Source organism: Danio rerio, chromosome 19 (genome assembly GCF_049306965.1).
Source record: "Danio rerio strain Tuebingen ecotype United States chromosome 19, GRCz12tu, whole genome shotgun sequence".
In the NCBI taxonomy this organism is placed as follows: Eukaryota; Metazoa; Chordata; class Actinopteri; order Cypriniformes; family Danionidae; genus Danio; species Danio rerio.
This window is the reverse complement of record NC_133194.1, coordinates 45,138,083-45,156,238: the sequence shown is the minus strand read 5'-3', so window position 1 is coordinate 45,156,238 and position 18,156 is coordinate 45,138,083. Positions and strand designations below refer to the sequence as shown.

Genomic DNA, 18,156 nt, shown 5'->3' with positions numbered 1-18,156 from the left:
GGTTTTAGTACAGTTGTTACAACCTAACAGACTCCGCCTCCTCACCATTTCTGTTTGTTGTCAAAACAGACAGTTGGAGGAGCGTGGTTAAGTATGTTAGTCATGCCAAAAAGCATAGAATCACCAAGAGGCGACACTCTGTTGCTATTTGGGAAACAGCCACTAGATGTCGGTAGTGTCACACGGATGGAAAACCTCAAACACACTGCTTCCTTTTGTGACAACATGGAAAATTCAACAAGCCAGAATCAACAAAAAAGCCAGATTACAATTTACTAAACTACACTGGGAAAAATAATCATTTTTGGAGACATGTCCTGTGGTCTGATGAAACTAAGATTGAACTGTTTCACAATGAAAAAGCGCAATCGGTGTGATCGGCCCCTTATGCTGCATGGGTATTATTGGGAATAGCCAACAATATAGTCTTTTATGTCAAAAATCACTAGAGTAGTAAAGATCATCTTCTATGAAGACATTTTGTAAAGTTCCTTCCTTATATATATAAATATATATTAAACAGTAATTTATTAGTAATATACATTACTAAAAGCTTCATTTGAACAACTTTAAATATGATGTTCTCAATATTCAGTTTTTTTTCACCCTCAGATTCCAGATTGTATTTCGACCAACTATTGTCCGGTCCTAACAAATAATACATAAATGGGCAGCTTAGTTATTCGAATTTAAGATGACGTATATATCTTATCCTATTATAGATATTTAGAATCTTTCAAGGTCAAAAAGCACATCCCTCCATCACTATTGTAATTCATACAACTCTCTCATAAATCTGAACAGGGCAGTTGCTGGAAGAGAGTCATAATTGTTCATTAAGTTATAAATATTAATAGTTTTCTTGGTAAAAAACAATAACAACATCCATAACAAAACGAAAAAGCAACTTATATGATGCATGAATGCACTTTTTTGGAGCTTTGACTTTCACTGTGAATAAATAATGAATTAACATGCTAAATGAGTAGCCCTAAATATATATTTTAAACATATCATCTTTTCTGCTTGTAAAAAGAAGATGCAACATTTCAAAAAGACGGAAAGTAAAAAAAACAAAGCCTGATAGAAATGCCGAAGGTCAAAATGTCTTGCGTATTACAGAGACGCAAGTATTTTCAGATGCCTCAACGTGCATGAGCAAAGTTTGAAAAATGCTAGTATTAACGGTGAGCATTTCAGACAGAAACACATTTTACAAATGTATCTGGATTAGTGTAGGCAGACTCAAATAAATCATCTCAAACTACCCTTTTAAGTAAGCAGATAACACTTCGCAAACATTGCAGTATTCTTAAGATCAGTATCAATGCTTCTGCGTTGCTCATATAATCAAGTGAAATGAACAGCAATGCTCAAACAAAGCTAAGAAAACACAATAATATGAAGTTCTGGAGTTGATTAGCAATAACAAGCGGGATGTGAGAGAGGTTTAATTGGATCCAGGTGAAGCCGCAAACCCACACGAGCGGGGTCAAGAGTGGACCTGGGGGATTTCAGTCACACAGTGGTTCAAGATGCAGACAACAAATCCTGGGAAAACACTGTCTTCTTGAATAAAACGCTGTGTAAATCTGAAACGGGAATGGGATAAGTGATAAAAAGGGCACTTATTTGAAACTACTAGTTGACTATCTTAGATTTCGTAAGAGGCAATAAAAGCTTGAGTAATGACTAAGGGATTGGATGGTACTGGTAAACATGATGACATTATTAAGTTATTTTCAGGCAGGAAAGTGGGCCAGTCGGTAATATTTCTGAGAGCTGTTAATACATCATTGAACACTCTAAAAAAGGTTTAGCACAGTTCATTTAGAGCCGTATTGACCTGAAGAATCATTGTTATGTTCAAATGATTCTTCATGTGAGTTTGGATATTTACCACCTTTTTGTTTTACAGATTTGTAAGCTTTTCTGGAGCTTTTCTTAGGTCAACTTTTTCTCAACAGGTATATTATATTTATTATTTTTTTTTGTAACTTGTTTCATAGCAATCATGTTTCTTCTCTTTTGGTTTTTAGTTTAACAGAACATCAGCTTTTTTAATTGAGGAAGCATCATCTACTTTACTGAGTAAGTAACAGAGATGTTTTATTGCTGATTAGTACTTGTGTTTATGCATAAGAAAACATATAAAAAACAAACATATAAAAAAATACTACAGTAAAAAAACAAAACGTTACCTGTATTACTTTCTGTTCATTTTTGTTACATATGGGCATCATATGCAGCGCTTCCCACAGGTTTGAAATATACTTGCGGTGGTAGCCGGATTGAAACGCACCGTTTACCCACATCACAGCTACCTATATGCGACAAACAAAACATAATTTAATTTTAATAATAATTGTATTTATTGTGACACTGTTACTTTTCAATGGGTTAAAGTAAAAATAAAAATACTTAAAAAAAGACTGAAATAAAAAATAAATACTTGTATGCTATTCAGGAGCCATGTGCACCCAGGCTGATCTCACGAGAAAACGTAAGCATTTTACGTTTTGCCAGTTTAGTGGCTAATTCGTACGAATTTGTACGAGTTCAGTTGTACGAAATTGTACGATTTTAAAAAGGAGGCGTGGCACCCAACCCCACCCCTAACCCAACCGTCATTGGGGGATGAGCAAATCATACTAAATTGTATGCATTATCGTACGAATTCATACGAATTAGCCACTAAATCTAAAAGTTACAGATTGCCGTGAGATTGTGTTGGTGCACCTACTGACAGGCTTCTCTCTCTCATTCAAGTTCAAAGCAAACTTAAATGCAAAAGCTTTTAAGATATGTATATAAAATAGCCTATGTAATATATTAACATCATCAAATTAATAAAATATACAGCAAATGAGAAATAAATTACAGAAAAAGGAATAAAAACAGTAAATTTCTCTAAAAATGATCATAATTGCAAGATTAAAACAGGTAGAGTTTTTAAAAAATAAGGCAAATGCATTGATTAACCATTACTAATGGTGTACATATATTTTGCAGCCAGTTTAGATGTCATTTCGTCCTCTCCGAATATATAGTGGTGTTTTTCTGAGTCGTTTAGATAAATTAATCTATTAATTACTTTTTAATCGCAGCTGTGCGTGTGCTGTCAGCTGTGAAAACAGGCGGAAAGTAGTCTTTAATAAAATAATATGCAAGCATTAGAAAGCAAAAACAAAAGTTGAATTCCGGGCATTTTAGGAGATTTAAAAACCTGGGCTAGACGAATTTTTTAAGTCCCAAAAATGCCTTACAGTCTGTGGGTCTGAAGAGCATGTAAAACTTTACACGATCGTTGATAGGTCTCGTGGGCACAGAACAAAATGGGCAAACGAGAGAAGATTTTCCACTACATAATTGATTGCTGATTGGGCGCAAAAGTGTAAAAGGATGTTAATAATAGTAAAAAAAAGTGTCACTAAATACACTTTGGCGGCCGTTAATATACCTGGGTAGCCTGCCCAAGTAAAGTCTATCTGTGGGAAGCACTGATACGTAACAAAAATGTTAACATTTAAAAATGTTAACATTTAAAAAACATTTAAAATTATAAGCCCCTTTAGGCGATATATTTTTTTGTGATAAAGAACAAACCATCATTATACAATAACTTGCCTAATTACCCTAACCTGCCTAGTTAACCTAATTAACCAGGTTAAGCCTTTAAATGTCCCTTTAGGCTGTATAGCACTGATACGTAACAAAAATGTTAACATTTAAAAACATTTTTTACTTTAAAATAAATGGAAGAGACACATAGTACCCTCAAAAAAATTTTTGCTTATTGTTCAAACTATTTTTTAAAAATAAGGTGAAGCAACACAAATCTGAGATTTTTTGGGACAACTTATTTGTTTTATGTTTACATATATATATATATATATATATATATATATATATATATATATATATATATATATATATATATAACTACATATATTTATAAAACAATTAAGTTAACTGATATGTGTTGAGACACAATTGTGTAGAACACTGCATTTTTTACATTAACTAATTTGTGTATTTCAGATGCTGTGAAATCTGATATCATCTGAAGAGAGAAAATACCACTCAATTTGACCAAAAAATACACTAATAATGAAGCATCATATAATAATCATCATAATAATGACATTATAGAGGGTTGTGAAAACGTTACACAACTTAGCCTTTAACACGCATACAGTTGTTTTATTTAAACTAGAATAAAGGCAGTTTTTAATAATAATAAAAAACAACACATTTTAAGGTTAAAATTATAAGCCCCTTTAGGCGATATATTTTTTTGTGATAAAGAACAAACCATCATTATACAATAACTTGCCTAATTCCCCTAACCTGCCTAGTTAACCTAATTAACCAGGTTAAGCCTTTAAATGTCACTTTAAGCTGTATAGAAGTGTCTTGAAAAATATCTAGTCAAATATTATTTGCTGTCATCATGGCAAAGATAAAATAAATCAGTGATTAGAGATGAGTTATTGTTTAGAAATGTGTTTAAAAAAACTTTTCTCCATAAACAGAAATTAGGGAAGAAAATAAACAGGAGGCTAATAATTCAGGTTGACTAATAATTCTGACTTCAACTGTATATCCTGTTTCTGATATTCAATCATGTTCAGGTTCAACTGTAATTTTTGCAACCCAGGATCATTATTGATACGTACCCCTACACACATTTCTGGAGAGTACAAAATATGTAACAGAAGGTCATTTTTTGCAGTTTTTTGTTTATCGCAAATCCACCAGAGGCCGCTGTGTATGCTTTTTCAGATCTCTACCATTCGTACCTGCTCTTCTCATGTAAATCCACCAGAGGCCACGACTGACTGATCAACTACCCCCCACCCTATTTCTTACTTGATTATTTTCATTTTTGTATATATTTTTTTTGTTTCACCTGTTTTCTGGAACCGTTCTTTGCCAGCTTCGAACCCCTTTGGTCCCCTCGAACCTCATCGGTCTACTCTGCTCTGCACCTCAAGTCTGCCGATGTACGCAGCGAGCTACTGGGAAAACTGGTAACAGTAAAAGCCTGTATTGCTCTTATTGCTAATGTCAAAATATGTAACTAGACCACAAAACAAGTCTTATGTTGCATGGGTATAGTTGCAGGAAAAGTCAAAAATACATTGCATACATTTTTCTTTTAAGCCAAAAATGACTAGATTATTAAGTACAGATCATGTTACATGAAGACATTTAGGTAAAGTTTATTTATAAAAATATCAAAACACTTTTTTTATAGATATTTGCATTGCTAAGAGCTTTATTTGGCCAACTTTAAAGGTGATTTTGTCCATTTTAATTGAAAAAAAAACTGTCCAGATTTCATTAATTTTTCTTCAGCTTAGTTCCTTTATTCATGAGGGGTCGCCACAGCGGAATAACCCCGCCAACTTATCCAGCACATGTTTGACACAGGGGATGCCCTTCCAGCTGCAACCCAATACTGAGAAACACCCATACACTCTCACATTCACACTCATGAACTATGGCCAATTTAGTATATTTAGTTCACCTATAGCGCATGTGTTTGGACTGTGGGGAAAACAGGAGCACCTGGAGGAAACCCACGCCAACACGGGGAGAACATGCAAACTTCATACAGAATTGCCGACTGGCCCAGCCGGGACTTAAACCAGCCACCTTCTTGCTGTAAGGCGACAGAGCTAACCACTGAGCCACCATGCCACCCATTCAAATAGTTGTATCCCAGCCAAATATTGTCCTATCTTATTTTAAAAGCGTACCAGGCTTCAAATGATGTCCACAAATTTACCTTTTGTAATCCAGGTTAACATATTAATAACAAAAATATCATGAAATACATTTATAGCACTTGCAAACCATGGCTCTACTTATGGAATCATATATGAAAAGCATTCTGCTATTTTGTTACAAGCCAAACAACCTCAGCTTGGTACTGTTTATGTGCTTCAGCCAAAAAGAAAGATTTACTTCAGTTGTGGATGAGCATATGAAGAGAAGGAGTTTGATCACACATAAACAGCTTCAAAAGCGCTGCGTTAACAAAAGGTTTATTTATGTATATGTCTCAATACATCACCGTCCTCACACCCTCAGAATAACATGTAAAGGCTCGTGAGGGTGTGTTTCTGAGTGTTTTAGAGAGGTTATGAATACAGCTTGGGCCAAACTGGGTGTATAGTACAATTCCTGACACTTGGTCTATGTTTTGTTCTTGGAGGATACATTTGAGGAATGCTAAAGAAAAGCACAAACCTAATCTGTATGAAAGACTGCTTTGAACACTTAAAAGAAGAATAAAAAGACTGGCAAATGTGATTGATTTTTGGAAAATGTTTGTGTAGTTAATTAAAGATCATTTTTCAGCAGCTCAAATTTTTGCATGTCGCTTTTCTGGCAACAAGAGCCGTTTTCCAGTAATTAGTGGCACAGCGCAGACAAATGCAGTATTGCTGTTTATATACAACTTCAATGCTAATCAAACTCTTTCCATGCGTTCGCTGTCATGCATTTCACTTGAAAGTCTGATTTATTTTATTGAAACGGCTGATCCTAAATGGGTCACTCGCTCTTGTTTGTAATGTTGGCACGGCAGACTGAATCTAGTGAATGAGTTCTTTCAGATATTGTCGTAATGATGTTTAGCATTACAAATCAGTGTCACAATTTGCCTCTACACTGCAAAAAATGCTTTTCTTGCTTAGATTTTTCATCTAAATATCAAGCAAAATAATCTGCCAATAGGATAAGCAAAATAGTCTTGTTTTTTCTTTTGACGTAAGATTATTTTGCTTACCCCATTGGCAGATTATTTTGCTTGTTTTAAGGAAAAACTCACTTAATATTGGCATATGATTTCTCAAAACAAGACAATATGTTTTGCTTGTCTAGAAAACTCTTCTTGATTTAGGAATTTTTAGACATTTGGACTAGAAACAAGACAAAAAATCTAAGTAAAAAAAGAATTTTTTGCAGTGTATATAGTACTATTCTGGGATGCAGATCAAATTTAAATGTTTTGAAGTATTAGATACATTTAATCTGCAAGATTGGAAGAAAGAAATGTAAAAGTACATGCAAAACAACTAATCAACAATTTCATTGACAAAAATGAAAAAATAGATTACAATGCATGGACGTTAAATAAGGATAAAGCATTACAGACATGTTGAAATAAAAGAAAGATTGAAATACAAGGGAAAACGTTTGGTGAAGTCATACGTTTGTTAAAGCAAATGGGGAAAAATTTATAAACATTTTCATCAATAAAATAAACTAATATTTAAAATAAACAAATTCTAACATGATAAACATAGGCTGCAGTGGCGCAGTGGTTAGCACTGTCGCCTCACAGCAAGAAGGTCGCTGGTTCAAGCCTCGGTTGGGTCAGTTCGCATTACTGTTTGGAGTTTGCATGTTCTCCCCGTTGGCGTGGGTTTCCTCGGGGTGCTCAGATTTCCCTTACAGCCCAAACACATGTGCTATATGAAAACTGAATAAATTAAATTGGCTGCAGTGTATAAGTGAATGTGAGAGTGTATGGATGTTTCCTAGTACTGGGTTGCAGCTGGAAGGGCATGCTTCAACATGATAAAAATAGATAAACACATTTTTACATAAAAATAATAATTGGATTACAATATTCTAAAATAATAATGATAATAATAATAATAATTCAATCATAAATTATCCAATTTGTTTTTATTTGTATTAATCAATTTGTATTTTATTAAATTAAATAAATTAAAATAAATATGTATTATATTTTTAAAGTACTTTAAAATAAATAAACTAATTAAATTAATTTAAATTAAAAACTTGATTTGGTTAAAAAAAGGTAAAGTAGCGTTAAATAAATAAATAAAATTAAGTTTAAAATAAATGAGAATAAATTTAAATAAGGCGTCATGGTGACGCAGTGGGTAGCAAGATTGCCTTACAGCAAGAAAGTCGCTGGTTCGAGCCTCGCCTGGGTCAGTTGGCATTTCTGTATAAAGGAGTTTGCATGTTCTGCCCGTGTTCATGTGGGTTTCCTCCTGGTGCTCCAGTTTCCCCCACAAGTCCAAAGACATGTGTAGGGTAACATGTACAATGTATATGGTATAACATGGTGAATTGGGTATACTAAATTGTCCGTAGTGAGTGTGAATGAGTGTATATGGATGTTTCCCAGTGATGGGTTGTTGCTGCAAGGGCATCCACAGCGTAAAACATACGATCGATAAGTTGGTGGTTCATTCCTCTGTGGCGACCCCAGATTAATAAAGGTACCAAGCCGAAAAAAAAATGAAAGAATGATATTAAAAAAAAAAATAAATTTGAATAAAAACACAGTAAAGTAGCTTAAAATAAATAAATACAAGTTAGAGTAAAATAACTCAAATACAGTACTAATGAGCAAAGATGTAATAGAATATAATTTATTTTTCACATTTATTAAATATATATAAAAAACACATTTCACTGTATAAAATGTATCTTTATTCAATAAGAAGGCTCTAAATGAATTATTAAATTTATCACTGAACTGATAATTAAAAACAATTACACTTTGAGTAGCTTTAAACCAGAAAGATACTTATTAATAGTAACTCTTAATGTGGTAAACTAGCAGTTCGACTGCTGTAACTGATGAGCTTATAGTGGCAAAGCACTTCAGATGTGGATTCCTTCCTCTGATCTCCATCATAACTATATTATCAACACTTGCATCTTTGTCTTATTCAAAGGCATCTAAATGCCCTATGGTCCAATAGATGAGTCAAATCAGAGGATGTCAACATCTCCCAGAAAAGTCCCAATCCTGTTTAATAAAGAGTCATTCATGAACTATAATTGCCTCCAGCACTAAAACCATAAGATAGGACGGAAGTGAACAGATACAAGCTGTTATCAGTGATCTCATCGGAGATCAGATTCTCTTCAGAGGAATGTGTGAAGAAGATGAATTGACTTTAAAATGACTGAGCTTAATTTATGCCCTTTTATTTCCTCTGCATTTTCCATAATTCACTTCTATGAAAGGCTTGGGAAACAAAGTCTAAGGCATCACCAGTGAAAAACTAAAATATAAGCCCTCCTTTGAAACTGAAATTATTTTTTAAACATTTCCCAAGTGCCAGAGCAAGGACATTTTTTAGCAGTACTATTATATTATTCTGTTATAACTGTTTAAAACTGTTCAATAATATTAGCCCCTTTTACTCTTTTCTTGCCATTGACAAGATAACTTGTCAATTAAAAGAAAACGATTTGCTGCCATTGACCAAGTTTCTTTTATATTACAACAGGGGAAGCTTAAAATGAAGAGTTATACAATCTTTCTTGGGCTTAATTAATTTGGCCTGTGTGTGTATTATATACTACATGCATGCATGAAACCCAGGCTCATTGGAAATATGTACCCATGTCTACATTTTTGAGAACCGAGAAATATGTACCCTGTCCTACATGTGCATGCAGTTCTTGGCAATCCACTAGAGGGCGCCATGTAAAAATGTTGCATCTTTGATGAAATCTACCTGCATTTAAGTGGGGATTAAACATGAACACATAAATTATAGAATAAAACGGTTCTATGTTTTGATATATACTATTCTCATATATTTCTTGCAGGAGATTTTCTGATGGCCGTCAAGTATAGGTGAAAATCTTTAAAAATTATTATAGCTATGTTTCAATCCATCTATTTTTATGCGCATCAAATATACACATACAAATTGCTTGATGGAAACGCCAAGATGTGCATCAATTTTGAAAATGTGCATAAAAAAATGTATGCACATAACTGAGGAGGATGAGGGGCGATGCAGTGGTGCAGTAGGTAGTGCTGTCGCCTCACAGCAAGAAAGTTGCTGGGTTGCTGGTTCGAACCTCGGCTCAGTTGGCCTTTCTGTGTGGAGTTTGCATGTTCTCCCTGCATTTGCGCGGGTTTCCTCCGGGTGCTCCGGTTTCCCACACAGTCCAAAGACATGTGGTACAGGTGAATTGGGTAAGCTAAATTGTCAGTAGTGTATAAGTGTGTGTGTGAATGTGTGTGTGGATGTTCCCCTGAGATGGGTTGCGGCTGGAAGGGCATCCGCTGCGAAAAAACATGCTGGATAAGTTGGCGGTTCCTTCCGCTGTGGAGACCCTGGATTAATAAAGGGACTAAGCCGACAAGAAAATGAATGTATAAATGAGTAGAATGAACTTTTTATTCGATAAGAAAAGATGCGCATAAACTGCGATGGAATCACTTTCACTGAACAAACTCCAGCGTGTGCATTAAAATAGGTCATGTGTTTTGTTATAAGAGATCATGTGATGATAAAATGTGTGTGAATGATGCTGACCACATTGTAAAATGTCTGAAAAGTTGTTTTGGTCATCCTAAAACGCTTTAACCATTTCAGTATTAGAGTTATCATTATTAAAGACCTCCAGAAAAGTCAAGAGCAACTGTGCTTCGCGTCTCACTGCAAAGCAGAGGAGGCGAGGAGCAGGGTGGCGCATCTTCGCCGGTGTGAGCGTCGAGAAGAGTTGAAATCAAGTTAACTTTATGGTAATGAGCTATGACGCTGTTCGGCGGCAAGCAGTCAGAATGAAGAAGTCCACCGCTTGAGAGGAGTTCAGAGAACACAGACCTGTGAACTTTGGTTCTGACCACAGTTGTTTCCAGGGGTTTGATTATTGCGGTTGCCGGATTTCCAATTATTTACGTTTTCTTACAGGAACGTACATTAAATAAGTTACTGGCGAGTTACTGATGTGCATTAATGTTATATATATATTTATATTTAAAAAGGCGGGAATCTCATGCGACAGTACAAAACAGTATTGCTGCTTCAGGATATTTCAGATATATGGACACATTGGAAAATGAAGTGGAGCAAAGCCACACCACATGAAACTTGATCTTCCATTGTTAAATGAATGTGATTAGAAGTGCGCAACATTTTCACGCTAGGAAGCATGTTTATGCGGGAATGTAACTGATATGCTGCAACGGCCTCTTTAAGTACGAGATCAGTGTAGCGAATTTTGACTCTCTTGCTGCCAGAGCTGAAGGCAGACAGCGTTTTTGCCCGGCGTTGGGTGGCCAGAGTGACCTTTGATGCTCTTGCTGCCTTCGGTGTGAAAGCACAGTCATGCCTTCATACACCACCGTGCATTCATTGAGTGTCAGCATCTTCTGAGAAGCAAGTAATTTATTAAACGAAGAAAAGATTGACGCAGCTTCTCCTACCGCAGCAAATTTCGTTTTACTGTTGATGTTTGGCGGCAGTTAATCAGAAAGTGACAATATCGTTGGATGGAAACGCTGCTTTATTCGCATGTCTTTTATGCAATATTCTAATTTTGCGCATAAAGTTAATTCGCATTTTGGATGGAAACATAGGTATTAACTTAAAAAATTATGGCAGGGAATTAAAAAAAATTATATATGTTTATTCATTGGCTGTCCAATGACTTGCCTTAATAACCTAACTCACCTAATTAACCTAGTTAAGTCTTTAAATTGAATACTAGTATCTTGCAAAATAACTAAAATATTATGTGCTGTCATCATGGCAAAGACAGAAGAAATCAGCTACTTGAAATAAGGTATTAAAACTATTATTAAAACTATTACCTACTTAAGAAAAAATTAAAAAAATTCATAGGAGGGCTTATAATTTAGCTTTTTTTTTACTAATCAGGGGCTTCTTTACTGTGGGAGTGTAATGTTAAGATCACTTACAAATCAGAAGCCCAGCCTGTTTTCTTTAGCTTCTCCGTGCGGTTATTCAGAGAGGAGTCCATGACTGATTTACAAAGGGAAAAGACCATGAACCTGAACACTGTATGAGGTCAAGGACAGAGGTCTTCAACTCCTCCTGTGGGGACAGAAGAATGCCGACATGAGACTGAGCTTTTAACCATGCCTGAAATACTTGAGAAGCTATTCGTCATTCTAAATCAGGGCACTTTAATATGTACCAAGAGTAAAATAAACTTTTGATTGAGGAAAAAAAATTGCCAAATGACATTTGTACAGAGTTAAAAATCTAACATGTAGTTACATTTTTGAGAGGTGCATGTGTATGCGACTGCGCAAAGGCTGCGCTGGACCATATACACGTGCTCTCTATATAAATCAGTATAAATCAACCTTAACAGAGGAGCCTCGTGACTGCACAAACACTAGGGAAAATAATCAATAAAATCGACCTAGATCGATTATAGGTTCTGAATGTTGATTTAAATTATTTTTCAATTAATCACCGAGCGTTACGTGACAGAGCTTACCTATTCCCTCTTCTCCATCTAGAATAATACACAGATGCGATGTTCACACTCCAGTTCTCAAAGGAGTTAGAAACAAAAACATTTCAGCATTACATGGAAAACAAAGCACACCAACAAAAGTAAATCAAACAACTGTAGATCAAAGCAAAAGGTAAACAAACACACACACTCTCAGAAATAAAGGTACACTAGCTGTCACTAGGGTGGTACCTTTTCAAAAGGTACAACTTTGTACCTAAAAGGTCCATCTTAATACCTCAAGGGTACATATTAGTACTTAAAAAGTACAAAAGTGTTCCTTTTAAAAATTTTAAGGTATTAATATAGACTTTTAAGGTACCAATATGGACCCTTTAAATACAAATGTGTACCTTTTGAAAAGGTACCACCCCAGTGACAACTCACGTACCTTTATTTCTGAGAGTGCACAAAACAAATGTCAAACACAGCTCAAGTTCACACGAAATGCCAGGTATCCAAAACTGATGCAGTGTTTTTTCTAATACAGTGTCCCACCCAGGGAGTGAATTATACACTGACTATTGTTGGGGTGAACTTTTTCGGTAATGTTAGTTTGTGTAATATATGTTTCAGTGAATCAGATTTATAAATGTATTTAAGATTTTTTAGGGTTTTGTGGGATAGGCTATTTAGTGTATTCCGAGCTGATTAGCTATTTCAGCTTACTTTATAGTCAAACTAGATGCGTAGTTTGTATAGTTTGACCTACTTTTATGCTTTATGTAGAAACAAACACCTATTTAATGACACTTGTGAACTCTTACAGTGTCAATCTGTGTAAATCTGCCAGTTTCAGACTGCTGATTTGCTTTTTTCTGCATGGACTGATTGACGCTATTATGCATTCACAATGGTGTAAACCTTATAGAGGTGGTCAAATGGATATTTATTATTTTAATTAATAACATTATGATTTAAAATACAGATCAGAGTGAACTTTTTCACAGATTTCATAGGGACCACCCCATACATTTTGTTTGGGCATCCTTCAGGGGGGGATCAAGCCTTAATTAGGGGATTAATCCCCCCAAACCCCCTTGTAATTCGCACCCTGGTCCCAACAAAACATAATAGTTAATTAATTAATTAATTCAGTCATTTTACTTCGGCTTAGTGCCTTTATTAATCAGGTCGCACATTCGCCACAGCGGAATGAACCGCCAACCTATCCAGCATATGATTTATGCAGTCATACACTCTCACATAAAGATACACACTCACACACTACAGCCAATTTCATTCATTCATTCATTTTCCTTCAGCTTAATCCTGGAGGAAACCCACGCCAACACGGAGAGAACATGCAAACTCCACACAGAAAGGCAACTGGCCCAGCTAGGACTCGAACCAGCAACCTTCTTGCTGTGAGGAGACAAACCACTGAGCCACCGTGCTGCATCAACATAATTTATTTGTCTTTGTCATGATAACATTACATAGTATTTAACTAGTTATTTTGTAAGATACTAGTATTAAAGTGCAGTTTAAAGGCTTAACTAAGTTAACTAGTTATGTTATGCTAATTAGGCAATTCATTAGGCAGCAGTGGTTTGTTCTGTAGACAATCAAAAATAGAATATTTAAAGGGGGCTTATAATTTTGTCCACAGCAGTATTTGCTTTATTAATATGCCAAAATAAAAGAAACCAGACATGTTCAAGAGGACAAACTCAACAGGAAATACTCTGCTCTGTTAAACATCCCTTGGGAAAATGTTTGAATTGAAATGAAATTACACAGGAGGGCGAATAATTTTGTCTTCAAGTATATATGTGTGCATTTACTTCAGCTATTTTCCTTTCCACCTGCACTCTTAGGGAATCATTATTTCTGCATGTTTAACCCACACATGTGGACGCTGTGTAGCTGCGGTGTGGGTTTAACAGCTCACTGTCAGTCAATTCTATGCTGTAGTGGCTTTAGAGGGGTTTTCTCAGTGAGCTCATTTCCTGCTTGTGCTTCCATGAGGGAAACGGTGGGAACTAGAGAACCTGCAGGTATCCAAACTCTGGCCTCTGTCCCAAACGCATTTTTTCCTACACCTCTCCACGGACTCTGTGGGTGGGTTTAGAGAAAAGCCTCATAAACTCCAAATACTTAAAATAGGCCCATTCGAACCACCTGTGAAATATGTGCATGCACCATATTTTAACAAAAGCTCAGCCAAAATGACCCACCGAGACTTGTGGTGATATATCTAGTGTCGAGGAAACTAAGCTGTTCCACTTAATGCATCTTGGGCATCTTTTCCTTTTGGAAACAGTAATAAACTATAATATATCGGGATCTGTTTTAGCCCAGATATACATAAAACAATCTTTAAATATGCATGTTTTTTATTTAGCGAAAAAAATATCAATTTGCAAATGCTTTAAGGGTGCTTTCTAGGATTCGGTTATAAGATTTTGACCGTGCAATAACCTTGGCTAAAAATACTATGGTTTGACGGTATTGTGATTGAATTTAAGAATTTTTAAGACCTTTTTAAGACCCTTATCAATTAAATTCCAGACAATCAAAGAGCAAAATGTTAATAATTTTCTGTAATAGCCAGTGGAATTTTCTTTTACTTGCCCAATTAAAATTACATTTCTGTTATTTCTTAGCCACACATTATAAATAATGTGTCAAAACAAGCAAACTCTAGTGATATACATATATTTTTATTAGCACAACCTTTCTTTCAAGCTATAATAAACTAAATTTATGCACAACATAAATTTTCATGATGTTCAATAAAATATTTTCAGAATTCTGAGGTCTAAAGCAAGGTTAATATTTATTTTGACGGTAACTACACCTTTAACTTCTAGATTATATTAAAATGCTATATATAAAACAGTAATTTTTTGGTGTCATTTATTTAATTGACACTCACAATGAGATACTAATCTAAAAGTCTTCCGATAATCAAACTAAATCAATATATTTTTCACAAATGCAATAAACAATATTAAATTAAAGACAATCAGAAGTTTTAAAAGCTATAATAAACAACATTTATGCACAATATAAATTTATGTATAAAAATATGGAGAACTTTTAAACAAAGGTTATTGTAAGGATGTAAGGAAGACAATTAAACGGCATTGCTAAATAGTTAATAAATGTTAATTTTGTTAAATGTTTTTTTTTTAGATGGATTTGTTGGTTGTACTGATTGGCTATAACTTTACATGGACAATTAGTGAAAATGATGACCTGTTTAAAAGTAGTTAAGACCTATAAAAGCATATTTCAGTGATTTTTAAGGCCTTAAATTCAGTTTTTCATATTTAAGACATTTTAAGACCCCGCGGACACCCTGAGAAAAACTTTTTTCCCTTTGAACACATTATATTTCTAAATAATACATTGATTAACAAACAAACAAAACTTTAAAAGTTTTATTTTTGCATTCAGGACTATTTTGAGCCTGAAAACATGCATAAAAAGGAATACATTTCAGTAAGCAAACAAATAAAGGAAATATTGTATGTTTTTTCCCTTTTTTTATGATTATTATTGTTTGTATTTAGTGCTGAATTCAACCTAAAGAGAAAAAATAATTGAATACAATAAATAAATAATAATAAAATAAATAAATTAAATAATGCATTGATTTTAATAAACAAACAAACCTTAAAAGTTTTATTTTTGCATCTATGACTGATTTAAGCCTGAAAACATGCATGAAAAACATAGATTTAAATAAGCAAACAAATTGAGCAAAAATGTTATGTTTTCTTATTTCATTTTATTATTATTATTATTATTATTATTATTATTATTATTATTATTATTATTATTATTATTTACGGCTGAATTGAACCTGAAGAGAAAAAAAATCTGAATAATGCATTAAATTAAATAAACAAACAATTTTTAAAAGCTTTATTTTTGCATATAGGACTGATTTGAGCCTGAAAACATGCATACAAATTGCAAATAATACATGTATTTTACTAAAAGAAAAAAGCTAAAGTAAAGCAATGCCCATATTGAGCACATTTAGCTTTCATAAATGCATCTAAAAATTATGTTATGAAGAAATGAAAAAGTTATGAAGAAAAAAGCTAACTTTGAAGTTATACAAGCATCTAAAAACTTAGTTGTAAAGCATATTTAGCCTTTTAACCATATAAAACATATTTTGGACTTAATTTTGAGGGTAAACAAATACATTTATAAAATACTGACAAACAACTTCAGCATGAACCATTTTCATATTTTTCCCACAATCATTTTCTTTATCAGAAAGTAAACATTTACGCTAGTAAAATGTATTATTAAAATCTTATTTGAAAACCTTTCAGAGTAGTATTTATGCTGTTTTGACATCGCTTTGTTAGAAATAAAAAATGTAGGCTTTTAGAAATTTGGACTGATTTTGAGCAATCAGAAGTTAGATAAATTATGAACAGTGATATGTAAAACACTACAACGACTAAACGAAGCTATTATTTGGACATATTATCTTTGGAAACATGCAGAAATTCAGAGTCAGGAATTTCATGCGGCAATTAATCATGTATTAAAAATAATAATAACTGCTTTATGGTGCACAAGACACACATACGTCAAGGCGGATCTGCCTTAGTTTCTCTCAGCGGTGTCAAACAACATCCTCGCCATTAAAATTGTGCTGTTTTTATTTTAATATCATACGTATACTTTTATAGAACCTAAATGTATATATGTGACGAGTTTTGTTTGTTGTCTAAAACAAAAGAAATCTGTTGGCATGTTTGATATCTAACTTGTTCAGTAAAACACTTTTGAAAAAGAAAATTGTCATTGATGGTTATTCAGAGTCTCGGCTGCACAACACAAAGACTAATCTCATCAGCTGAGAAGATCTCTGAGTGCCAGCATCAAATGGGTCTAGATCTGCAGATAGGAAGAAGTGTAAACAGACTCCTGCTTTCAGCCCTGATTCTTGGCTTTCAGCAGTGGCACATTAAAAATAATAGATGTTGGACCGAACACTGACCATGTTTTTTCTCTATTATATCTGAGTTCATATGCTGGAGCTTGTGTTTAACATCATGGGATTTTAGTTTGATAAATGAAAGTGTTTTAATCAATGCCAAGTATTTTTTATATACGGCACGGGTGGTTATTTTAATCTACTACTATGGACTGTGAATTACAGTATGTCACATTACCATCTGGTAATGTAAATACATTAAATCTGTCATAACTCATTGAACTGTTCCTGGGTTCAGTACAAGTTAACCCTTATGATGCATTCAGAGCTGATTTGAGATAGAATTTTTTCCCACCACAACCAGTTTGTCCAGTTAGCTCGTCATGTATGTTGGCGGAGTGGAGTCGACGAGCTGACCGGCGACGAAGGCGATGACCGGGTTCGAGTCCAGGGAAGAGCGGTTCCAGAAATCACGTAAGACAAAAACAGAATCCAAAAAATAAAGTGAACGAGTTCATAACATGGTGAGAATGTGATGAAATCCGAAAACAAGAAAATCAGATGAGGGCTTTACTTTTTCTGGACGGCTTTTGTAAATCGTTGCTTGGGTTTAGGGAAGCAAGCGAGCGGGCGGGTCAATCAGTAAAACTGGCTTGTGTTTAGGAAAGGAGGAGGAGGGTGGGTCAGCTGATTGGCCGGTCGCCCAGTCAATCATTTAGTCAGTCAGTCAGACAGACGGTCACTCGACAGTGGGCTCCGGTGGCCTTACACGAGAACAGCGCGGACGAGAATGGTGCTTGCAAGAAACGTTCGAGATGTGAAAACAACGAAACACGAAAACAAAATCTGCACAAATACGTACCTCCCGGGAAGTATTTCGCTTTCTCCAGAAATGTCCGCAGGACTACGTTGTCAGAATGAGTCTGGGTTGTAAAAATGTGTGTGAATGGACA

The 18,156-nt window shown here is 34.6% G+C and overlaps 1 long non-coding RNA gene across 1 annotated transcript; it reads left to right on the top strand.

Moving 5' to 3' along the window:
* Positions 1 to 1,917: 1,917 nt before the first annotated feature.
* On the top strand, positions 1,918 to 5,019 carry LOC141379184 (uncharacterized). The gene is made up of 3 exons (XR_012395263.1): positions 1,918 to 1,967; positions 2,040 to 2,095; positions 4,042 to 5,019. It is a non-coding gene; the product is annotated as an uncharacterized lncRNA (long non-coding RNA).
* Positions 5,020 to 18,156: the final 13,137 nt, after the last annotated feature.